Source organism: Giraffa tippelskirchi, chromosome 10, assembly GCF_054371585.1.
Source record: "Giraffa tippelskirchi isolate mGirTip1 chromosome 10, T2T-mGirTip1v1.2.pri, whole genome shotgun sequence".
Classification (NCBI taxonomy): domain Eukaryota; kingdom Metazoa; phylum Chordata; class Mammalia; order Artiodactyla; family Giraffidae; genus Giraffa; species Giraffa tippelskirchi.
In genome coordinates this window covers 56,836,631-56,860,824 of record NC_137284.1, presented here as the reverse complement: position 1 = coordinate 56,860,824, position 24,194 = coordinate 56,836,631, and the positions used below count along the sequence as shown (strand labels likewise).

General features: G+C 40.2%; 2 long non-coding RNA genes across 3 annotated transcripts in view; one reads left to right on the top strand and one right to left on the bottom strand.

Annotated features, from left to right (window-relative positions):
* Window positions 1-24,194, top strand: part of LOC145522604 (uncharacterized) — a 140,033-nt gene that overhangs the window by 22,895 nt on the left and 92,944 nt on the right. The window contains exon 1 of one of the 2 annotated variants that reach the window (XR_014066054.1): window positions 9,673-9,761. The exons of the other annotated variant lie outside the window; for it this stretch is intronic. This is a non-coding gene — a long non-coding RNA (uncharacterized LOC145522604). Of the gene's footprint in view, window positions 1-9,672; window positions 9,762-24,194 lie in introns of those variants that run through there. 2 annotated transcript variants of the gene reach the window in all.
* LOC145522606 (uncharacterized) lies at window positions 692-21,980 on the bottom strand. Its single transcript, XR_014066057.1, has 2 exons — window positions 18,630-21,980; window positions 692-6,582 (listed from the first exon to the last, which is right to left on the bottom strand). It is a non-coding gene; the product is annotated as an uncharacterized LOC145522606 (long non-coding RNA).

Below are 24,194 nucleotides of genomic sequence, written 5' to 3'. Positions count from 1 at the left end.
ACTAAATGTATTGAAACATAAAAAGTAATATTTGTTTGCAAATGTTTAGGTTTCAATTATGTATCTTCAGATCAAATAAAGAACAGCAATTGTATGCTGTCAGTACAAAAAGGCAGAAACCGCTGTTCATCTGGTTCATAAAGTTTGCTGGTTACAACCGAGATACAAAATGTCTAAATTCTGAGTTTTGAAAAACTTAATTCAGAATCTATATATGTAAAATATGGTTACTTCAAAGTGCTTTTCCTGGGAAACTATCTGCTTATTTCAACAATTCACGTATTATTTTTGGAAGGCCGTGAAAATTTTTTGTTTTAATCTGTTAGCATATTTGAAGAACTTTTGAGAGGAGGCTGACTTTTTGTAAAAGCATGAAGTCATTAAGAATTGAGAGCCCTAGTGTTACTGAGAGTGAAGTAAGTCAGAAAGAGAAAAACAAACATTATATATTAAAGCATATATATGGAATCTAGAAAAATGGTACTGATGAACCTATTTGCAGGGCAGGAATAGAGACGCAGATATAGAGAACAGACTTGGGACACAGTGGGGGATGGAGAGGGTGGGACAAATTAAAAAAGTAACGCTGAAGCATATACATTACCGTAGGTTAAACAGATAGCCAGTAGGAAGTTGCTGTGTAACACAGGGAGCTTAACCTAGTACACTGTGATGACCTAAAGGGGTGGGAAGGGGTGGGGAGTGGAGGGGGGGATTCAAAAAGGAAAGGACATATGTGTACTTATGGCTGATTCACTTTGTTGTGTGACAGAGGCCAACACAACATTGTAAAGCAGTTATCCTCCAAATAAAAATAAGAATTAAAAAATAAAGAATTGAGAGCCCAGGAATAAACCCAGGCATATATTACCAACTTATAAGGTGCCAAGAATACACAATGGGAAAAGGAGAATCTCTTCAATAAATGGTGTTAGGAAAACTGGATATCCACATGCAAAAAATGGAATCGAATCCTTATTTTCAAAATATACAAACATTAACTCAAGGTGAATTAAAGACATAAACATAAGACTCGAAAGCATAAAACTCCTAGAAGATAACGTAGGTGAAAGTGTTTTTTGACATTGGTCTTGGCAATGATTTCTTGGATATGACACAAAAAATATTGGCAACAAAAACAAAAGTAGACAGTGGGACTACATCAAACTAAACAACTTCTGCACAGCAAAAGAAACAATCAAAAAATAAAATAGATAAAAATGTAACCATTTGAGTGGGAAAAAGTATTTGCAAACTATCTATCTGATAAGGAGTTACTATCCAAAAAATATAGGGAACTCACACAATTCAATACCAAAAAACCAAATAAACAATTAAAAATTGGGCATAGGAACTGAATAGACATTTTCCCAAGTGGTCTGCAGGTGAAAAAGTGTTCAATATCGCCGATCAGGGAAATGCAAATCAAAACCACAATGAAATATCACCTCATAATAGTTAGAATGGCTTTATCAAAAGAGACAAGAGATAACAAATGTTGGCAAGGATGCAGAGAAAAAGGAATCCTTGTACACTGTTGGTGGGAATATAAGTTGGTGCAGTCACTCTGGAATACAGTATGCAGAGCCCTCAAAAAAACTAAAAAATAGAGCTATCATTTGATCCAGCAATCCCACTTGTGTGTATATGTCTTAAAGAAATGAGATCAATATCTCAAAGAGGTATCTATATTCCCATGTTCATTGCAGCATGATTCGCAATAGCCAAGATGTGGCAGCACCTTAACTCCATTGACTACTGAAGATAAAGAGAATAGATAAAGAGAATGTGGTGTGTTTGTGTGTATGTACACATTGTTGTTGTTTTTCAGTCACTAAGTCATGTCCACCTCTTTGTGACCCCATGAACTGCAGCACACCAGGCTTCCTTGTCTTTCATTGTCTCCCAGTTTGCTCAAATTCATGTCTGTTGAGTCGGTGATGCTATCTAACCATCTCGTTCTCTGCTGCTCCCTTCTCTTTTTGCCTTCAGTCTTTCCCAGCATCAGGGTCTTTTCCAGTGAGTTGGCTCTTTCCATCAGGTTGGCCAAAGTATTGGAGCTTGGGCTTGAGCGTCAGTCCTTCCAATGAATATTCAGGATTGATTTCCTTTTCAACTGGCTGGTTTGATCTCCTGGCAGTCCAAGAAATTCTTCAAGAATCTTCTCCAGCACCACAATTTGAAAACATCAGTTCTTCAGCTCTCAGCTTTCTTTATGGTCCACCTCTCACATCCATACATGACTATTGGAAAAACCATAGCTTTGACTAGACAAATCTTTGTTGGAGAGTGATGTCTTTGCCTTTTAATATGCTGTCTTGGTTTGTCATATCTTTCCTTACAAGGAGTAAACATCTTTTAATTTCATCATCTGCAGTGATTTTGGAACCAAGAAAACAAAATCTGTCTCTGTTTCCACTTTTTCCCCTTCTATTTGCCATGAAGTGACGGGACCAGATGCCATGATCTTAGTTTTTTGAATGTTGAGTTTTAAGCAAACTTTTTCACTGTTGTCTTTCACATTCATCAGGAGGCTCTTTAGTTCCTCTTCACTTTCAGCCATGAGAGTAGTATCATCTGCATATCTGAAGCTGTTGATATTTCTACCAGCCACGTACACATTATTCTGCCATGAGAAAGAAGGAAATCCTGCCATTTGCAACATAGATGAAACTGGAGGATATTAGGCTAAGTGAAATAAACCAGACACAGAAAGATAAATGCTGCAGGATAACCGCTTATATGAAGACTCTAAAACAGTCAAACTCACTCGAGCATTTAGTTGTAGTGTTTCTTCCAATCTAGGAAGTTCCTGCTACCCCCCCCCCCTTTCTTTTTTTGGTCTTTTATGGTCATGACACTTTTTAAGAGTATTGGCCAATTATTTCATTGAATGGCCTTCAATTTGGGTTTGTCTAATATTTCCTCATTATTAGATTCAGGGTTTGCTTTTTTTTTTTTTGCCAAAATGCTATAGAATTGATGTCTCAACATCACTTCATATCAGATACACATGATTTTGATTTGCCTATCACTGGTAATGTTTGATCATTTGATAAATGTGGTGTCTGCCAGATTTCTCCATTGAAAATAGACCATTTTTGCCTTTGACATTTGAAAGTGTAGTTTAAAAAAATGTACCAAACAAGAGTGAGTATATAGTCTTTCAAGGCAATATTACAGGACCACTCACTGAATGTAGAGTTTTATTTGTTAAAGAAGTCTCATTCTTTGCTGTCAAATGATATTTTGAGACAAACTTTCTATTTCTCATCATACTCTTGCCTTGCATTTTAGCATGTGTTAATGATAGTTGCCTGAAACAGTTGTAACAGTGGTGTTTGCTGTATGGTGATTTTTCCACCATTTCTTCTACAATTATTAGTGGAATGCTATTGCAAGAAAGTGCTGTCATTATTTATATCAGCAGAGACTACATGACTTCTTATTTTATTTTATGGGTTATATCTATTATTATAATTATTTATTTTGTTGCTCAAATATTCCCCAAGTTAGCCATGGGGAGACCTTTTAAGTTCAGAGTCCTTATTCTGAACCCTTGCTCTAAACTCCTCTATATTTGTACCCATTTACTTCAGAAAGGCTACATGCAGTCTGATATTAATAGATTGTCATTCACATGGATAACAGGATGCTTATATTGGCTCCTAAATATAATACTGTGTCCTTCCTAAAGAAAAAGAAAGCAATTTCTAATCTGTTACTCTCCTGATTCATTTGTTACTCTCACAATTTTTGCTACAGACTTTACATGTGGACATTTTTCAACTTCATGATAAATATCCTATACAGGCAATAGGGATTCAACTATTTTCAGTACTTTTAATTATCTTCAATGTGATTTTAATCCAACAAACATTTATTTCAAAGCACACTGGCAAGAAAAATTGGAAAATGAAACCTATTCTCTGATCTCAACCAGTTTGCTCTCCAGTGAGGGAGATCAGGGGCTTCCCAGGTGGTGCTAGTGGAAAAGAACCTAGGGCTGCCAATGCAGGAGATGTAAGAGACATGGGTTCGATGTCTGGGTCAGGAAGATCCCCTGGAGGAGGGCATGGCAACCCAGTCCAGTATTCTTGCCTGGAGAATCCCATGGACAGAGGAGCCTGGTGGGCTACAGTCCATAGGGTCGCAAAGAGTCGGACACGACTGAAGCAACTTAACACGCACAGAGGAGGTCAGACATACATGCAATTATGGTATAGCTATAGCAGGATATGATAAGTATTTGAGAAAAATGTTCTGGGGACATAAAGAAGGACGGGATTTATTCCAACTTGAGGGTAGGGTAGGGTGATGGAAAAGGATTGGGCAAGGAAGAGGGGACATGTGAGATCTTTGAGGTTTAGTAAAGAAGACAAAGACATTAATGTTAAGCTGAAGCAAGTATCTGTCACATAACTTATTTCATTTGCCATTTGGTCTTTATCTTCATTCTTTCTAGAGTAAGTTGCTTTTTAGTTTCAAAAATTCTGAAAAGCAAAAGTCAGAGAGGTTTACATTTTTACAACCAATTGCTAAGACTTGCCACTGATGGTGACCTAGAGGTGATAACCTAGGAGTATAATGAGAATAGCTAAAGTTTGTGTCACTTTGCATTGCCTAGTCTTGAGAATGGAGAATCAGAGCAAACCTGGGTTGCAAATATCTTGTATAACCCCTGAATTATTCCCCTTTGCTCTTCAGTTCTTTTGGCAGAAGTAGCACCACCTCTCATGCTATCTAACTGGGTTCAGAAAGAGATCCTGTCATGATAGCCCTTTAGATGTTATCCAAGTAGGGAAAAGAATGATGAATTCCAAGACAGTGATTGCATTTTTGAGCAATAAGCGAACATCAAGAGACAGTCAGTCTTTGGAAGGTGATGGTAATGGTAGTGGGGGAGTCTCACTGTGCTTTACGTAAATAGTTGGTTTGAAGGGGCTTTTCTCTTTTAGCATGCAGTGCATCCATTGTTGGTATCCCCTTTCCTATGCTGTTTTTGGCCCCCCAAAACACTAGTGCTTCTGAACACTAAGGGTGAGGCTGTTTGACTCCTAGAGGTTCTCAAGTTTTTGATGCCTTAAATTTCTTCAGGTCTGAGACCTGCCAGAGAGCAAGGCAGAAAGCAGAGCAGCCTGGATGAATGAACACTCGTGTGAGCTGTAGAAGGAGAAAACTTCCTCTCACAATCTGGTGGAAAGTAGAATAGGACACACCATGTGCTTTTGTGTAGAAAATAACAGTGAAGCTACTTAGCATCACAGAAAACTTTTCTTGGTGGGGTGTATGTTTCCTAATTCATAGCTGAATGAAAGGTGAACTTAATACACATAAAGTACTTGGAAAAGAATTGGTTCTGAAAAACTTCTGAAGATTATTTATTACTAAATGCTTTCAATGCTGCTGCCACCTAAAGATATGAGAATTGTCCCCTCTTGTACTCATTTTATGAAGAATGTAAACATGCAGAAATATGCATATATATAAATAATGGTCTATGTATAATTTATGTCAAAAACTATAATTTATATTCCAACTAAGACTGTATGGATGAGAATTTATTCTTATCTTCTACTATTTGCCTTCTTCCATCTAACCTTATTCAATAAACATAGAGAATTAAATGTGTACTTTGTGGAACGAAAGAAAGACAAAATTTTCTCAAACTTTCCCCCAAGTGGTTTAAAAATTGTCACTGATTTTAAGTCCTGAGTTGAAGTTTTTATTATACATATGTGGGTATATGTACACACACAAATGCAGACTCATCTGAAAGATGAGGTATAAATGAGCCTACAAGAAAATAACAAAACTGGTAATACAATGACTATCAAAGCTAGTGTTGCCTCTGTGGAGTAGTTTTGCAATTTATTTGTATCACAGTCACCTCTGGGAACTCCTTTCTATTTGGATACATCAGGAACAAGAGGCTGCTTGCTTCTTAGTTCCTTAGAGAGTTAGACTGTTTGGCCAGAGTTATGGAAAAGGGATTGTGTCGCAAGTCAAGTCATGGTTTCAGGACTGCTTCCAAATATTCCTGCTTTGGTTATAGGAGTAAAGAGCTGTGGATTCTTGAAGCAGTCTTTTTGGTCAAACAGTTTAACAGGCTGTGGGTCTACTGCCAGTGATTCCATTTCTAAAGGATTTTCCTTTGAAGTGTTTGTTCCTCAATGTGTTTTTCCAGCCAAACATATGCCTATGATTTGAAATCAGCTTAAGAATTTTCTTTCACACTTTAGTGTTCATGTTTAGTTTGCTGGCATTAAAGATGCGAAATAAACTTGTTTGGCTCCTCAAATCCCTCCAGTGATTTTGCCACTCATGGTTATCCTAAGAGGTGGAGTTTAGCTGTCTCTAACTCTAGATGACACTTGAAAGTTACTTTTTCAACTAATTTATTTCTGGGAAAGGGTTAAAGGAAAATATGCTCAAGCTGCATATACTTTGCATTTCTTTTCTAGAGTTTCTTAGAAAATTATTTCTTATTTGTTAACCATTATCTTAGTTCAAAGTTTTTCACTCCATCATGTATGTAACTGTTCTTCTTGACCAGTATTATGTTTGGATTATGACGTGAAACTGTGCTCACTGGATTAGATTTAAGATTCATTGAACAGTTCAGTTCAGTTCAGTTGCTCAGTCGTGTCCGACTCTTTGTGACCCATGCCACATGCCCATGTGACCCATGTGACTGCCGCATGCCAGGCCTCCTTGTCCATCACCAACTCCCGGAGTTTATTTAAACTCATGTCTATCGAGTTGGTGATGCCATCCAACCATCTCATCCTCTGTTGTCCCCTTCTCCTCTGCCCTCAATCTTTCCCAGCATCAGGGTCTTTTCCAGTGAGTCAGTTCTTTGCATCAGGTGGCCAAAGTATTGGAGTTTCAGCTTCAACATCAGTCCTTCCAATGAACACCCAGGACTGATCTCCTTTAGGATGGATTGATTGGATCTCCTTGCAGTCCAAGGGACTCTCAAGAGTCTTCTCCAATACCACAGTTCAAAAGCATCAATTCTTCGGTGCTCAGCTTTCTTTATAGCCCAACTCTCACATCCATACATGACTACTGGAAAAACCACAGCCTAGACTAGATGGACTTTTGTTGACAAAGTAATATCTCTGCTTTTTAATATGCTGTCTAGGTTGGTCATAACTTTCCTTCCAAGGAGTAAGCGTGTTTTAATTTCATGGCTGCAGTCACTATCTGTAGTGATTTTGGAGCCCCCCAAAATAAAGTCTGCCACTGTTTCTCCATCTATTTGTCATGAAGTGATAGGACCGTATGTCATGATCTTAGTTTTCTGAATGTTGAGCTTTAACCCAACTTTTTTCACTCTCCTCTTCCACGTTCATCAAGAGGCTCTTTAGTTCTTCTTTGCTTTCTGCCATAAGGGTGGTGTCATCTGCATATCTGAGGTTATTGATATTTCTCCCAGCAATCTTGATTCCAGCTTGTGCTTCATCCAGCCCAGCATTCTCATGATGTACTCTGCATATAAGTTAAATAAGCAGCGTGACAGTATACAGCCTTGACATACTCCGTTCTCTATTTGGAACCAGTCTGTTGTTTCATATCCAGTTCTAACTGTTGCTTCCTGACCTTCATACACATTTCTCAAGAGGCAGGTCAGGTGGTCTAATATTCCCATCTCTTGAAGAATTTTCCACAGTTTGTGGTGATTCACACAGTCAAAGACTTTGACATAGTCAATAAAGCAGAAATAGATGTTTTTCGGGAACTCTCTTGCTTTTTCAATGATCCAGCGGATGTTAGCAATTTGATCTCTGGTTCGTCTGCCTTTTCTAAAACCAGCTTGAACATCTGGAAGTTCATGGTTCATGTATTGTTGAAACCTGGCTTGGAGAATTTTGAGCATTACTTTGCTAGCATGTGATATGAGTGCAATTGTGCGGCAGTTTGAGCATTCTTTGGCATTGCCTTTCTTTGGGATTGAAATGAAACCTGACCTTTTCCAGTCCTGTGGGCACTGCTGAGTTTTCCAAATTTGCTGGCGTATTGAATGCAGCACTTTCACAGCATCATCTTTTAGGATTTGAAATAGCTCAACTGGAATTCCATCACCTCCACTAGCTTTGTTCATAGTGATGCTTTCTAAGGCCCACTTGACTTCACATTCCAAAATGTCTGGCTCTAGGTGAGTGATCACACCATTGTGATTATCTGGGTCATGAAGATCTTTTTTTGTATAGTTCTTCTGTGTATTCTTGCCACCTCTTCTTAATATCTTCTGCTTCTGTTATGTCCATACCATTTCTGTCCTTTATCAAGCCGATCTTTGCATGAAATGTTCCCTTGGTATCTCTAATTTACTTGAAGAGATCTCTAGTCTTTCCCATTCTGTTGTTTTCCTCTATTTCTTTACATTGATCGCTGAGGAAGCCTGCCTTATCTCTCCTTGCTGTGTTTTGGAACTCTGCATTCAGATGGGAATATCCTTCCTTTTCCCCTTTGCTTTTCACTTTTCTTCTTTTCACAGCTATTCCTAAGACCTCCTCGGACAGCCATTTTGCTTTTTTGCATTTCTTTTTCTTGGGGATGTTCTTGATCCCTGTCTCCTGTACAATATCATGAACCTCCATCTATAGTTCATCAAGCACTCTGGGCAAAGGCTAATAGAGCTATGCCAAGAGAACGCATTGGTCATAGCAGACACCCTCTTCCAACAACACAAAAGAAAACTCTACACATAGACATCACCAGATGGTCAACACCGAAATTAGATTGATTATATTCTTTGCAGCCAAAGGTGGAGAAGCTCTATATAGTCAGCAAAAACAAGACCGGGAGCTGACTGTGGCTCAGATCATGAACGCCTTATTGCCAAATTCAGACTTAAATTGAAGAAAGTAGGGAAAACCACTAGACCATTCAGGTATGACCTAAATCAACCCCCTTATGATTGTATAGTGGAAGTGAGAAATAGATTTAAGGGACTAGATCTGATAGACAGAGTGCCTGATGAACTATGCACATTGTGACATTGTACAGGAGACAGGGATCAAGACCATCCCCAAGAAAAAGAAATTCATTGAACATGGGCGAGCAAAAGATTGAAAACATTGAGATTCATCTGTTTCCTGTCTTATTTGGGAGAGGAGAGACTTGTGTGTGATAAGGCATTGTGTTCAGGGAGGATAAATTGCCTATGATTCTGTTGGTTTTGTGAATGGTCACTGAAATTCAAATATTGGAGGCTGGAGAAAGAGGCCAAACTCAGAGTGTTATTTCATTTTCTAATTATCTGTAATTGTTTACTAATTATTCTTAACTGTGGTGGGACCTCCTGGGAAGGAACCAAGGAAGGCTTATATTCTATACTCTTGGCTTCTTCCAGGGAACTGATTTTCAGATCATGAAGGACCAATTTTGAGCAGTAGAGACCTTTCTAAAGCCTTCTCTTGATGACTAAGAATGGAAAATCCTTTAACTTAGTCACACACTGCTTTTGAATGAATGTTTGTGTCTGCTTCCCTTGCACCCCACCCCTCCCAACCCATTTCAAATGTTGAAGCCCTAATCTTCAATGTGATGGCATTTGGAGACAGAGCTTTGGTATGTAATTAGGTCATGAGAGTGGAAATCTCCTGAGTGATATTAATGCTTCATAAGAAGAGACAGAAGGGAGGTGATCTCTTTCTGCCATGTGAGGATTCAGAAGAAGGCAGCCATCTGCAAACCAGGAAGAGGGGTCTCACCCAATACCTTGATCTGGGACCTTCCAGAAGTGTGATAAGGTAAGTATGTATTGTTTAAGCCACTGGTCTGTAGTAATATTTTGTTATAACAGCCTGAAGAAAGACACATTAATTTCAGGTCACTCAACATTCAAATAATTTTTCTATTTCTTGGACTAAGGTGACTTCTCAGAACACCTTTGTCCAGGTAATTTTAAAAATTTTATTTATTTTTTTGTGATTTAAAAAATTATTTCTTTTTAATTGGAGGATAGTTGCTTTATAGTATTATAGAGGTTTCTGTCATACAAGGTGAATCAGCCATAAGTATACATATGTCCCCTCCCTCTTAAACCTCCCCCCAAGCCCCCACCCCATCCCATCACTCTCGGTTGTCCCAGAGCACTGCATTGAGTTCCTAGTGTTGTACAACAGATTCCCACTGGCTATCTATTTTACATATGGTAATGTATATATCTCCATGCTACTCTCTCAAATCCTACCCTTTCCTACCCCCCTACCCCCACCCCACCGTGCTGTTCTTTATATCTGGATCTCTGTTCCTGCTCTACATTCACATAAATGAGGTGACTGACAACTTGTGGCTCCCATGATAGGTGGGAGGTACCTTGTTTCTTTCTTGTCATGAAATCAATGTTGGTCTTGTGGATGGACAATCACTGGCTTCAGTGCTGGAGGCTGGAGAAAGAAGCCAAGTAGGAGCAGGGACATCTCACTCAGGAGACCTACTTAGCCTAAGGACTCTACTAAGTTCTCATTTCCTCTCATTGCACCTTCACCATGCTCCATGGGCCCACTGACATATGACGCCAAGATGACAGGCTGTTATGGATGGTTCATCACATGTTGACTCAGTAGCTTTGTCCGCTTCTCCAGGCTCAAGCTTTGGAAGGCCAGAACTTTCAGAATGATCACATTCATTATGGGTACTTTTTTAAAAAAGTAATTTTTTTATTTTTGGCTGTCCTGGGTCTTGCTGTTGGGCTTTTCTCTGTTGTGGTGAGCTGGGGCCACTCTCTAGTTGTGGTGCTCGGGCTTCTCACTGTGGTGGCTTCTCTTGTTGCTGAGCACCAGTTCTAGGGTGTGGGGGCTTTAGGAGTTGCAGCGTGTAGGCTCAGTAGTTGTGGTTCCCAGGCTTTGGAGCACAGGTTCAACAGTTGTGGCACACCAGCTTAGTTGCTCCGTGGCGTGTGGGATCCTCCTGGATAAAGGATCGAACCCATGTCTCCTGCATTGGCAGGCAGACTCTTGACCACTGAGCCACCAGGAAAACCTCCTGATGGGTGATCTTACACATACAGTGTGTGCCTACATGTATGAGTTTCATTAGTTCATAAAGCTGGTATTTCGGAAAAAAACTAGATTTGTTTTCTCCATTTTCTTTTTTTTTGACATCACATTATTTCATCTTCCTTTTCAGCTACATCAGATCTCTATTCCACCTACCCTCTTTTGTAAAGACAGTCAGTTGGCATGATTGTCAAATTTGGTGTAGAGTTTCCTTCTTACAAGAGATAGTCTTAATTTATGACATTCATCCATTCAACACACATATATTTATAACTTCTGTGTGCTAAGCTTTGTGTGAAGAGATAATCAGATAATGATAAATATGTTATGGATTTTTGCCCTCAGATAGCTTATAATCGAGGAAGAGACGTGGCATAATAATAATTAACTCTGCTATAATGCATGCTGTTGTTGTTTAGTCACTAAGTTGTGTCTGACTCTTTTGCGACCCCATGGACTGTAGTCCATCAGGCTCCTCTGTCCGTGGAATTTTCCAGGCAAGAATACTGGAGTGGGTTGCCATTTTCTTCACCAATGGATCTTCCTGACCCAGAGATTGAACCTGGGTCTCCTGTGTTGCAGGGAGATTTTTTTTTTAACCGCTGAGCCACCTGGGAAGCTGTCTGTAATACGTAAAATGATGTATTAATAACACAAATAAAATGCTATAGGGACTCAGAGGAATTTTGTCCTTTATTTCTTGGTACCCATCTTTCTGCTGGGTGACTGCTTCCTGGCAAGGCTAGCGGTGGGAGACAACATCTGAAGCATATCCAGACTATGCTATGTTACTACAGGAACTATAGCCTCACCTTTGAAAGGCTGAGGGTTAGTCCAATCATGGTGACCCATCCTGGTAAATATACTGTTGTTCCCAGATTTTGAAGGAAGAAGGAAATGGCACCCCACTCCAGTACTCTTGCCTGGAGAATCCCAGGGACGGGGGAGCCTGGTGGGCTGCAGTCCATGGGGTCGCGAAGAGTCAGACACGACTGAGCGACTTCACTTTCACTTTTCACTTTCATGCATTGGAGAAGGAAATGGCAACCCACTCCAGTGTTCTTGCCTGGAGAATCCCAGGGACGGGGGAGCCTGGTGGGCTGCTGTCTATGGGGTCGCACAGAGTCGGCCACGACTGAAGCGACGCAGCAGCAGCAGCAGCAGCAGCAGTTAACAGTTTTCTATTTGGAATGAGGGAGTTTTAAGAAATACAGAGATGGAAAGAGAAGAAAAAGAAAGAGTACACAATGGTTCTAGAATTTCCATATAGGACATACTTGGGGTGGCTGTCAGGGAGGGGGAACAGGGGAATTTCCTGTAGTATTTGTATAACCAACCCAGTTGTTTACTTAGGATTGTATATTTATTTGGGGTGGCTTGGAAGAGGCTGTTGAATATTACGATTGGGGAGGGGATCGCAAGTCATTTCTTGATATTTCCACTTGTGGTAAGTTGCTCAAAAAGGGGGCAAATAACTTTTATTAGGAGGTAATTTACTAAGGAGCATCTTTGTACACAGGACCTTTTCCCAATTTTAGCACTGAAGCTCTGGCATAGAACTTTAGAAAGTCTGACATGAAGATTTGTTGAAAGGAACTGCACTTGACTCCAAAAGAATGCAGTATCTTATCTTGGATATAATTTAAATAGATGAGTTTATGTAGTTCAAGGAAACAATTTCTCTAGCCTCAGGGGAACAGAATCAGATGGTGCCCAATCAAACTACAGTTACCTTCTGTCTTACTAGCCCACTGCCTGCTCTGTGCTTTTTGTCTCCGTGCCTGCAGTGCCCGTGGGAAAAATGAAGAGTGTCGGGGGCGAGTGCTTTTGGATCCTTCCTGAAAACCCCCTGGTTAGGTGAATCATTAAATGTCTCTCCACTTGGCCTGCTCAGCATTGCACTGCCCTGGATCATATCCATAGTCCTACCTTTGATTCTAAACTGAAGTTAGATTTGCTTGCTCCTTTTGGCACATTTTCATATCATGAGCACAGTCTGTGATATATCCATCTGCACGGCTATCTAAATAAGAGCAGAGTTGTGGGGAGTGTGGCCGAGAGTTCACTTAAGACCCTTCACAGGCTCCTGCTGGCCTCTTCCAGACTGGCAGCTGCAAAGGAGGTTAATCATGAACGTATCAAATACAGTAGATTGGTCTGGTCACACATCACACCTGGGAGTGTTGAGTCCTGCTCGTAATCAAATGCCTGGTACTGTTTTGGTGACTTGGGTTTTGAGTTGTGTTGACTTGTCAGTGGGACAAGTCAACAAACCTCAGCTGAATAGTTGTGGTATATATTAGGAATGTTAGATAAGGCAGTTCCATGTACCTCCTATCATGTGCATTCTTGGACTGAAAATAAGCCAGTCTCTCAGCAGTTTGAAGAGAATGCCTTAGAACTGGCCCTTTGAACACCATAAGAAGGAAAATGATATGTGGAAACACTTTGAAGACACTCTGACTTGCTAATATAAAAAATATGAAGGATCTAGATGTTTGCTAGGAAAATACAAGTGGGAACCAAACTATACTTAAAACATCTGAAGATCTTTCTGACATTTCCCAGCTGGTTACCTAAGTAATTGAAGTTATAACTGCTTTAGTTTGATGTGTCAGTGTATAGTCTGCAAGCTATTATGGAACCCATGACGTTCCCAGTCTGCAATCAATAGCAATATTAAGAAAAAAGAATTAATTGTTAGCACTGATAAACATTTAATTAAGGCCTATAAAAAAGCAATTGCTTGCATGCACATGATTATCAGATTTTTATCATTTCATGGTCCAGTCTCCAAAGAAGCACATGCCAGTTACAAACTAAACCTAGAAAGTTTTCCAAGGACCAGTCATCTATTTAATATCTTGCATAAAATCGATGATGATTTCATCAGCTGATCACAGGCTGAGCCTAGTATATGGAACAAAGTCTATGGAAGAAGAATTAGTGGATTGGAGAGGCAGTGGAATGAGAAGAGAGGGGTACAACTTCTCTAGATTCTTCTTCATTTTCTCCCATTCTTTTTTTCAAAAAAGTATTTTTTTAATTGAAATAGTGTTGACATACAAATTATGTTCGTTTCAGGTGTAGTACATAATGATTTGACATTTACAGTTATAGAATAAAGTAATTAAACAAAGTTTATTTATTTATTTGGCTGCATGGGGTCTTAGTTGCACCATGTGGGATCTTTGATCTTCGTTGCAACATGTGAAATCTATTTCCCTGACCGGGGATTGAACTCGGGCCCCCTGTATTAGGAGTGCAGAGTCTTAGCTACTGAATCACCAGGGAAGTACCCAGTGCTTCCATTCTTATATACAATCTACTTGTATTTTCAGTTAATATCTCTAGTAAATGCCTTTCAGACCCATATTTTTGTCTCTAATTTCTCTGAAACTTCCAGATGTCTTCTGGGAATTTCCACCTAAAACCTGATATACAGTATTTCATCTCCCTTGACAATCTGAGTTTTCCTTTCAACTTCCCACTTGTGTTAATACCAGCAGTTATTAGTTACTGGCTTTGACGTCTGAGAACCATGTTTCACTGGCCATTTTCTCTTGTTTGTCCATATCCAAATAGTTCTTAAATCATACTTATTCTTCCTTATCATCATCTCTTTGATTTGCTCACTTCTTTCTAGTCTGGTGGTGGCCCCTTCAGAAGTTTGCATCCTTACTATAGCTTTTGATAACCTTCTAATTGGTCTCCCTACTTCTAGTTTCTCTTTCCACTAAATGGGCCAGTAACTTACCACAAAGCTCATTGTGTGCCCTAATTTGGGCTTCCCTGGTAGCTCAGATGGTAAAGAATCTGCCTTCAATGCAGGAGAACCCCGTTTGATTCCTGGGCTGGGAAGACCCCTGGAGAAGGGATAGGCTACCCACTCCAGTATTCTTGGGCTTCCCTTGTGGCTCAGATGGTAAAGAATCTGCCTGCAATGCAGGAGATATGGGTTCCATCCCTGGGTTGGGAAGATCCCCTGGAGGAAGGCATGGCAACCCACTCTAGTAGTCTTGCCTGGAGAATCCCCATGGACTGAGGAGCCTGGTGGGCTACAGTCCAGGGGGGTCACAAAGAGTTAAACATGACTGAGCAACTCAGCACAGCACAGCATGGCCTAATTTAGTGTCTCTTCATTTGTTGTTGTTGTTCAGTCACTAAGTCATGCCTGACTCTTTGTGACCTCATGGACGGCAGCACGCCAGGCTTCCCTGTCCTTCACTATCTCCCAGAGTTTGCTCACATTCACATCCATTGGGTAGGTAATGCTATCTAACCGTCTCATCCTCTGCTGCTCCCTTCTCCTTTTGCCTTCATTCTTTCCCAGCACAAGGTCTTTTCTCGGCTCTTCACATCAGGTGGCCAAAGTATTGAAGCTTCAGCTTCAGCATCAGTCCTTCCAATGAAATTCAGGGTTGATTTCCTTTAGGACTGACTTATTTGATCGCCTTGCAGTCCAAGGGACCCTCAAGAGTCTTCTCCAGCACTACAATTTGAAAGTATCAGTTCTTCAGTACTCAGCCTTCTTTAGGGCTCTTCATTACCCATTCAGTAAAATACCTATCCTTCAGCTTAGCATTCACAATTATCTGCAGTCTGTTGCAATATCAATGTAGTTTTCCTTTTTTCCTATACTGGAGACTAATAATGAAACAAAGACTTTCCAAAAGAAAAACAAACTCAGATTTTGTATATATATGAGAAGAAACACAAAAAGGAAAATGATTCATGATGAAGCACAAAATTATAGGAAGGAATGAAGACCACCAGAACTAGTAAACATAAAGAATATTGACTACAGTAACGATGGTAAGAATGTCTCTGGGTTTTATAACATGTGGAAGTGAAATATATGGCGGGAATAGCACAAAGGGCACGAGGGAGGAAAAGCGTTGTTCTAAGTTTGGTGCATTAGTAAGGACATGGTAAAAGTGTGAGTTCAGCGGATAATCATTCAAGAATTGTTAAGATGATGTTCAGAAAGCTGACGTATCTACAGGACAGCGAGTTACTGATAAAGGACAGGGAGTTACTGATACTAAGGTCCTACTCCTTATTGCTTTTACTTCAGACATTAGATGGTTTCCTTTTTGCAGTAAATCATTATGGAAACATGGTATTTGTCAGAAAAATAATGCAACCACCTGTATTGTAAGCAAGAAGACTTGATGAAGCAAATGTCTATAATATATTGCATGAAGAAGACAGAAAGGATTTTCTTAAAAACTTATGGGAATCTACGATTAATGGAATTAGCCAGAAAAACAAAACTCAGAAAAAAATCATATACTTAATTGCTATATGTTGATGAAAACACCACATGATATTGTGGAAGACATAAACACTAGTACTGAATGAAGTGCACTAGAGATAGGGAACTTTGCTGTGCTTTGCCCTGTCATAGTCATGAGCTGTGATGAAGGAAAAAAAGAGATATTGCAGTTTTTATGTCAGCTACTAAATGAATAATATTCAAAGCCAGTAGAGGAGCTAAATATGAGTAAGTGACTAAACAACAAAAACAACAAAAGCATACTTGATTAGTAGGCAGAAAAGAAGGCAGAAAAGGCAGAATAAAGGACAAAAAACAGACGAGAAAAATATCAAAGGATAACCTAAACCTAGTATATCAGTAATTATATTAAATGTAACTGGACTAAGCACTCCAGCTAAAAGGCATATATTGTCAGTCAACTGTCGGTCACTTAAGTTCAAGTGGATTCTGAAGCTACATTTTTTGCTCCCCCTGTGTTTTGTGTTTTTGATGTCATATTTTGCACCTTTTTTGTCTATCCCTTAACTGTTTGCTCTAGTTATAGTTGATTTTGTTGTTTTTGTCTTTTAGTCTTGATACTAACTTATTTAAGTGGTCGATGCATAGCCTTCACTATATATTTGCCATTACCAGTGGGATTATTCCATTCCTATAATTTCTGATTTATCATGGCCTTTTCTTTTTCACTTAAAGATGAACTTTTAACACTTCTTTTAAGGTGGGTTTAGTATTGATGAAGTATTTTAAGTTTTGCTTGTTTGTGAAGCTCGTTCTTGCTCCTTCAATTCTGAATGATAACCTTGCTAGGTAGTGTATCCTAGGTTATAGGCTTTTCCTTTCAGCACTTTAACTACATCATGCCACTCCCATCTTGCCCACATAGTTTCTCCTGAAATATCTGCTGAAAACCTTTTGGGGTTCCCCTGTATGTTACTCTTTTTTTTCTGTTGTTGCCTTTAGAATTTTCTCTGTAACTTTTGTCGTTTTAATTATGATATTTCTTTGTGTGGGTCTCTTTGGGTTTGTCTTGTTTGGGGCTCTGTAATTCCTGTACCTTGATGTGTCCTTTGTTATGTTTAGGAAATTTTCAGCCATAATTTCATCAAATACATTTTAAACCCTGTTCTCTCTTCTTCTGGAACTCCAATAATGTATATGTTGTTATGCTTGATATTGTCTCAGAAGTCCCTTATGCTATTCTCACTTTAAGAAAATTGTTTTTCTTTTTGCTCTTCTGATTGGGCGATTTCCATTATTCTATCTTCCAGACTGTTTCTGTATCACCTATCTGCGTTTAATTTCCTCTAGGATCACAATAAACTGTGGAAAATTCTGAGAGAGATGGGAATACCAGACCATCTGACCTGTCTCTTGAGAAACCTGTATGCAGGTCAGGAAGCAACAGTTAGAACTGGACATGGAACAACACACTGGTTCCAAATAGGAAAAGGAGTACGTCAAGGCTGTATATTGTCACCCTGCTTATTTAACTTATATGCAGAATACATCATGAAAAACGCTGGGCTGGAAGAAACACAAGCTGGAATCAAGATTGCCGGGAGAAATATCAATAACCTCAGATATGCAGATGACACCACCCTTATGGCAGAAAGTGAAGAAGAGCTAAAGAGCCTCTTGACGAAAGTGAAAGAAGAGAGTGAAAAAGTTGGCTTAAAGCTCAACGTTCGGAAAACTAAGATCATGGCATCTGGTCCCATCACTTCATGGGAAATAGATGGGGAAACAGTGGAAACAGTGTCAGACTATTTTTTTGGGCTCCAAAATCACTGCAGATGGTGACTGCAGCCATGAAATTAAAAGACGCTTACTGCTTGGAAGGAAGGTTATGGCCAACCTAGATAGCATATTTAAAAGCAGAGACATTACTTTGCCAACAAAAGTCTGTCTAGTCAAGGCTATGGTTTTTCCAGTGGTCATGTATGGGTGTGAGAGTCAGACGATGAAGAAAGCTGAGCGCTGCAGAATTGATGCTTTTGAACTGCGGTGTTGGAGAAGACTGTTGAGAGTCCCTTGGACTGCAAGGAGATCCAATCAATCCATCCTAAAAGAGATCAATCCTGGGTGTTCATCGGAAGGACTGATGTTGAAGCTGAAACTCCAATACTTTGGCCACTTCATGCGAAGAGTTGACTCATTGGAAAAGACCCTAATGCTGGGAAGGATTGGGGGTAGGAGGAGAAGGGGACAACAGAGGATGAGATGGTTGCATGGCATCACTGACTCGATGGACATGGGTTTGGGTAGACTCCGGGAGTTGGTGATGGACAGAGAGGCCTGGCATGCTGCAATTCATGGGGTCGCAGAGAGTCGGACACGACTGAGTGACTGAACTGAACTGAACTGAGTGTATTTTCATCTTAACTACTATATTTTTCAGTTCTGGCCAGTTATTTTTTTATAGTTCTTTATTAAAATTATCACTGTGTCCAACTATTCTTTTCCCTGTTCAATTAGCATTCTTATTACTATTGCTTTGCATTTGTATCGGGTAGATTATTTATCTGTTTCATTAGATTTTCTTCCTCAGATATTTTTTTTCTTGTTCTTTAATTTGAATCATATTCCTCTGACTTCTTATTTTGTTTTACTTAATCTGTCTCTGTAAAATTAAGTGAAACAGTTACCTTCCCCAGCCTTGAGGTCGTGTCCTTTTGTGGGAGCATCCCTGTGTAGTCTGCCTGTGTCCAGGGGCTGTGATGGGAGACCTGGATCTGAAGTGAGCATGGTCTGCATCTTCCTCTGAGGTGTGCTCCCAGCCACCGTCTTGGTGGAGTTAGAATTAGAGTTGGAGGAGCTAGAGCCAGAGCCAGTTGCAAGCTAGGGTTTCTCCTATGCTTAATGGCCGTCAGTGCCCTGATGCTTTCGAACTGTGGTGCTGGAGAAGACTCTTGAGGATCCCTTGGACAGCAAGGAGATCCAACTAGTCCATCCTGAAGGAAATCAGTCCTGAATATTCATTGGATTGATTGGGAAGGACTGTTGCTGAAGCTCCAGTACTTTGGCCATGTGATGCAAAGAGCTGACTCACTGGAAAAGACCCTGATGCTGGGAAAGATTGAAGACAAAAGGAGAAGGGGACAACAGAGTATGAGATGGTTATATAGCATCACTGACTCAAAGACATGAATTTGAGCAAACTCTGGGAGATAGTGAAGGACAGGGAAGCCTGGCATATTGTTGTCCATGGGGTTGCAAAGAGTGGGACATGACTTAGCCACTGAACAACAGCAACAACAAACCCTATTGAGGGCCAGGGGTTAGCACTGAGGAGCTGGAATTGGAGCCCTTGGGGAGCTGGATCTTTCATGGGTCTCTGTGTTGGTCTGGGATGTGGCTGGGACCTGAGGGCTTGGGACTACACTTCTGTGCTAGTTTCACTTTCCCCCCAGTATGTGTGCCTTGCTTAGAGGCTGGCTTGGGGCTGGAGGAGTTGGTGCCATACCACAGACCTGGCCCTGCCGGCTCCCAAGTGTGTGTAGGCATGCGTCCTCCTGTGATGATGACCTCTGCCCTGGAGCTAGCTTCACTCCCTTTGGAGTGTGTGCAGGGTGTGCAAGCTGGAAATGGCAGCCTCCACTCTGGTCAGAAGCAGGGCCGGGGTACAAGCTTACTCTGTTTTCTCCATGTGTGTGCACTCTTATGGGCAATGTTCGTCTCTCCTTTAGTGGAGAGCAGCATCAGAGCACAGGGCCTGGAGCAGTGGCTCAGTGTGGCCTGGGGAGTGCATGGGGATGGTCCCAGCACACAAGCCAGAGTCCAGGGCAGTGTTCAGTCTGCTGCCTCCATGCTGTTACTGGGAGGAAGCAAGTGTGTGTGCCCTCTCTTCAGGAGCAGAGTCTCGGTGACTTGTAGCCCTCCAGTAAGCCCCATAGGTTTTCCAGCACGTTAAGGGGAGTCATCTTCCAGCTGTGGACCCTAGGACTGGGATACCTAATGTGTCACTTAAATCCCTCTCCTCACTCCTCTTCTGTGTTCCCTGCCAGGGGTGTGGGTGCCGACACACAGATTCCCTCTCCTCCCTTACTACCAGACTGAATGTGGATCTTTACAGCCTTGTTTGTAGAAATGTTCTGCTAGTTCCCAGGTCAATTTTAGCAAGAGTCTCTCTATATATAGTTGTAGTTTTGATATGTTCATGAGAGGTGGTTAGCCCAGTATCCTCCTACCCTGCCATTTTGATCTCCTGGTAGAACACTTCTTGATATATCTTGGATCAAAGAAGAAATTGAAATTAATATTAGAAAACATTTTGAGCTGAATTATAACAGCAGCAGAAACCTACCAAGACTTGTAGATGCGTCTACAGTAGTGCTTGGAGGAAAATTAATGCATATGGTAGCAAAGTAGAAAGGTTTGCAATCTATTTTGTAATCTCAGGAATCTAGAGAAAAAAAGATCAAATTAAATCTAAAGAAAGTAGGAGGAAGGAATTAATAAAGATAAGAACAGAAACCATTGAGATAGAAAGTGTTTACTTGTTACACAAGTTACTTAAGTTTCCTCATCTGTAAAATAAAGATAAAGATCAAACCTACTTCATTGGATTGCTGTGAGGATTAGACAAACTAATACATGTAAAATATCTTTAAGTGGTGCTTTCCATAGAGAAAACACTTAACAGATATTACCTGCCGCTGCTGCTGCTACTACTAATGTGTCTACTGTTATTACAGGATGAGTTGTTAGGCACATATTCTTTCTTTTTAGAAAAAATGGTGATCACATGGGCCATGAGGAGTCTAAAGATTCTAAAGCAACTGGAGCTGAGCTTGCCAGTTTATCCAGGGAGATTCAAAAGCAAGTGGAGCTGAGCTTGCTAGTTTATCTAGGGACGTTCCTATGCCATAGGAGGTGGTGTATGATCGAGTGCCCTTTTCATGGTAAATTGCGTCCGGTCATCCTTCTGCTGAAAGTCTTCCTATTACTCTTAAGGTAAAGTCTATACTCCTTATCATGGTCAACAGGGCTGCATTATCTGACCTCTGCCTGTGTCTTTAACCTTATCTTCTTTCCTCTCCTCACTTCAATCCAGATATTTACCCTTACAGAGTCTTTTCACTGTTTCCTCTAACTAGAGTAGTGTTTCTTCATCTCCGTGCATAGAAGATTTCTCCTTTTTCAGAAGTCAGCTTAACTGTCATCTTTCCAGAGGGGACTTGCCTGACCTCCCTATTTGTGGTTGGTTGGATTTCCCTCTACCCTGTGTTGTTCTCTATCCCAGCAACTATTGGTTTCCTTCATAAGCAGTCTCAAAAATCTGTAGTTATTCATGAATTTACTTGTGCAAAGTTTCACCCACTAAACTGTTACCTTCATGAGATGGGATTCTGGTCTGTCTTGTTCAGCATGCCAGGATAGAGTCTGGTATCGTGCATTAAAAGTATTTCTTGAATGAATGACTGCATCTAATAGTATTGCTGTCTTGAAGCGATGGTTGTACTTTGTGACATCTTTGAACTCTTAAGACCCTGAACCTGTGCTGTGACTATTCTATTGCTTATCCAAGGGAGAAAAGTGGTAAAGTCCAGGAAGAGTTAGGCAACTTCCTTTATATTGGTGAATTTGTGATGCCACAGGTTTCCCTTCTTGGTGGAGCTGTCAGATAATAACACTGATCATCTTCCTTGAACACTTACTGTGATTCTTTGCTACGTAGAAATTGACCCCTCCCCGCAACTCCTTGATTTTACTATCTAATCCTGCACTAAAGGACTTTTAGCAGGCCTTAGAGAAGAAAGAAAGTATTAATTAAAATGATGCTTACCCTTAAATTTGACAAATAACAGGCTTCTGGCTGTCACTAACCAACACTGTTAGCACTAAATTAGATGTCTGTTATGGTTGTTCAGGCAAGTTGTTTCATTGATCTCAGCACTGGTTCTCCTGCTCTGGAAGATATAAATCATCGCTGAGAAAGATGGTTTATCTTTTATGAGTCCTCCTGATATTAGCCTCAGGCTATGAGATGCAGACAGAGAAATGTGCTCTTCCAGCAGAGAATTCTTCCTCCTGTTGTGTCTGAGTTTTTCACTCTCCACCAGTCATGTCATCCTCATCAAGCATGGACACTTCTGGATAAATCCATACTAACTGTACTGTTTGATACCTGACTCTTACTTCAGTGATTCAGTCTCCTTTCTTTTTTATAACTGAAGATGCCATGTAACTGGTTGTAGTTGAGTAATTGCTCTAATTTCTGTGGAAACATGTATTTTTCTAATAGCAGGGCTTTTTTTTTTTCAGAACAATATTACCTTAAAGAGTCATATTTATGATGACTGATTTAAAACAGACACTTGTTTACCCAGGAGAGGTTTAGATACTGTTGAAATCTGGTCTGTATCAAATTAGGATGCCTATTAGTCAGTTTGAATGAATGAAAGAAAACAAAGCGAATTTGGGGAGAGGGAGCACAAAATAGTATGACTTACGCATTTGGATAAATGGAGGTCAACGCTGGTTTAAAATTAGGCAAGCTATTTAATATACTTCTCGGCATCAGGCTCCCACAGTCCCCTAGCTGCACTGCTCTGGTATTTGAAGGCAAGTGATCCTGACACTTGTGGAAAAGAATGTCTTGCTTACATTGTGCACTGAGCCCTGGGGCCTTCCCACATTGCTTTAGCAAGGGCAGCCATCCGCCTGGCTCCTGCCTGTCGAGAGTAGCTTTAGACTAGAGAGGTTGAAAATATGGTCAACTCATGTCTGCAAAGCCCTATTATTTTTAGACTACCCTTTTTTTATTAAATAAGCTTTAAGCTGAATTCTGTATTCAAAGAAATTAATTTTATCTCACAACACTGAGCTCCAAATGTAGGAGAAACAAGCTCAAAAGGAAAACATAACTTCTATATGAAAACAGTCTTTTTGAATCTGCTAGTGAACCCATTAAAACTATGAATTTCATTTTTGAAAGGATATTATCTCTTTCACATATCACTCAGGATGTGATCGCCTGTCATCTTTTAGATGGGTGTCTGCTCACATTTCTAATTTTATTAATTCCAATTCAACTAACCCTGAAAAATCTTCCCAGTGGAAACTCCCTCTCTGGAGGTGGTTTCCATCTCTCAGAGATGATGTGATTCTGTGGAAACTTTATTATTCTGTCAGCGAGGGCTGGTGTAGGAAAGATCTATAGAGAGACTTCCATCATGATCCTCCCAATTACGTGACAGATGGAACGAAGACCACAAAGCCTTGTCCCTGGAAAAGAAGGGGAAGTAGTCTTGCACCTTGGTTCTCTTACCAAGTCATGGCTACTGCAAGGAGCCTGGATTTGCAGTCAGGACTTAATGAGTTCAAGTCCCAAGTGTGCTGTTGACCAGCTTTGTGATTCGGATCAGTTTACACAAGTTTGCACAAGTTGCTGTAAACTTCAGTGCCATTATTGTTAATTTTCTTTACTGTTAATATTAACCATCTGATAGTGTTGTTGTGAGGATTAGATGAGACCATGCATAAAAGGGTGATGCAAATGGATGGAATGGTTGTTATTACTACAGGCTCTTTATAGCTCTAGCTGATTTTCTACCTCAAGTTCAGTGTTTTGGATATTATTTTGCTGGTAGTAGCAGAAATAGTCAATGGATAAATGGGTCTTCAATTACAGTCTTTTCTTGGGACTGACCCATACCTAAATCCCTGCAATATATCTCTACACTACAGGCATTAGAAAAGATATAGAAAAATGCTACCAGTAAACCACAGGATCCCCTGGCCTGCATCACCCTTGGTCTGCCAAATCTGGACTTAGAACTCAAAATAGCATTTCTTTTAGACTTACAGACAAATTGAAAAGAAAATGTAGCTCTCAGTTGAAGCCTGTGATGAATCAGTGCTTTATTTTATACTTTTCTTTTGAAAGTTATTTTTAAAAA